Source organism: Cajanus cajan, chromosome 4, assembly GCF_000230855.2.
Source record: "Cajanus cajan strain Asha chromosome 4, NIPB_CcT2T_4, whole genome shotgun sequence".
NCBI classification, from domain to species: domain Eukaryota; kingdom Viridiplantae; phylum Streptophyta; class Magnoliopsida; order Fabales; family Fabaceae; genus Cajanus; species Cajanus cajan.
Window position 1 is genome coordinate 53,886,390 of NC_138520.1, and position 1,664 is coordinate 53,888,053.

The 1,664-nt window shown below is 28.0% G+C and overlaps 2 non-coding genes across 2 annotated transcripts; both read left to right on the plus strand.

Annotated features, from left to right (window-relative positions):
- Positions 1 to 530: 530 nt before the first annotated feature.
- LOC114917060 (U1 spliceosomal RNA) lies at positions 531 to 691 on the plus strand. Its single transcript, XR_003805789.1, has one exon. It is a non-coding gene; the product is annotated as a U1 spliceosomal RNA (small nuclear RNA).
- A 403-nt stretch (positions 692 to 1,094) lies between these two features.
- Positions 1,095 to 1,256, plus strand: LOC114917059 (U1 spliceosomal RNA). The gene has a single exon (XR_003805788.1). It is a non-coding gene; the product is annotated as a U1 spliceosomal RNA (small nuclear RNA).
- Positions 1,257 to 1,664: the final 408 nt, after the last annotated feature.

Consider the following 1,664-nt stretch of genomic DNA (forward strand, 5'->3'; position numbering starts at 1 on the left):
AAAAAGCTATAAATATTTTTTTAAATACAATATTTATGGATTTTTTTAAATATTAAAAGTTATAGATGTAAGGATCAAATATTAAGTCAATTTTATAAAACTTATTACTCATTTTGAATGTAAGTATTTATTCTAATTAGAAATTCTCATTATAACCTAAAATTTGTGACTAATTTAATAGTTAAATTATAATATTTTCTCCATGTTAACCATCTATGACAAACCAATTTCATAAATTATCTCATCAATAATTCATAATTTTTTATCCATGTTTACCGCCCACCAATTAACCTTTATATATAAATATTTTTAATAGATTGTTGTGTATATTAACCTGATTCATAATTGCAATGCATCAAAGAGTTAATAAATTCACCAAATCATAAGCAAATGTGATGCAATAATAAAATTACTAAGATGAATAGATAAAACCATCATTTGTTAGCCAAGTTAAATCACACGTCATAAGAAAATGATAATGTTTGATAAAGGATGGTTCATAAATTAAACTTGGTTAAAAAAATCGAAAGACATTTAGTTAGATAGGATCAATGAATGATCACATAGGTTGATGGCCTAAATTGATGACTTTCATTGCACTTGGGAAGGGTGTGTGTTTAAGATCTCCTCAAGTAGGAAAATCTACTTTATAATTTGTGATAGTGGGTTCCTACATTAGTGTGACCTCCTCTACCATGTCCCTTAACCAAAAAATTTCCTCGGTAACCAATTTAAAAGTAAAAATTATAATATTTTCACCATGTTAATCATCTATGACAAAGAAAACTGATTTCCTAAAATATATCATCAATAATGTATAGCCTCTTATCTATGTTAGCCTTCTACCACTTAGTCTCTTTATACAAAAAAAAAAAATCATTTTTATCTATATTATATGATACTTAATTGCAATCTATCAAAATGTTGCTAAATTGACTAAATCATGAGCAAATGTGATTTAATACAAATTAAAGAAAAGTAATGAGATGAATAGCTAAAATCACCTGTTCAATGTTGAGTCCCACATCGAAAGCAAATGAGAGCTTTTGATAGAGAATAGTTTATAAATTAAACTTGATTTGCTACATTAAAAGATACTTACCTGGATGGGGTCAATGGATGATCATTAAGGTCCATGGCCTAGATTTGATGACCTCCATTGCACTTGGGAGGGGTGTTAATCTAAGGTCTCCTCAAGTAGGAGAGCCTACATCATAATTTGTGGCAGTAGGGGCCTGCGTTCGCGCAACCCCTTCCAATATTAATACAATGTTTATGCTTATGTACGTAAGTTTTGATTCTTATTAGGAATTTCTTTCTCTAACCAAAAATATTTTTTTATGACTAATTTAATAGTTAAATTATAATATTTTCTCCATTCTAACCATTTACACAAAAATACCAATTTCATAAATCATCTTGTCAATAATTTATAACTTTTTCTCCATATTAGTCATCTTCCACTTAACCAAAAAAAAATAATTAATACATTTTTATGTGTATTAATTTGTTTTGTAATTGCAATGCATCAAAATGTGAATAAATTCAGCAAATCATGAGAAAATGCGATGTAAGACATTAAAGAAAAGTAATGCAATGAATAGCTAAAACCATTGTTGGTGTGCCAAGTTGAGTCCCACATCAGAAGCAGGTTGGAGTAAATG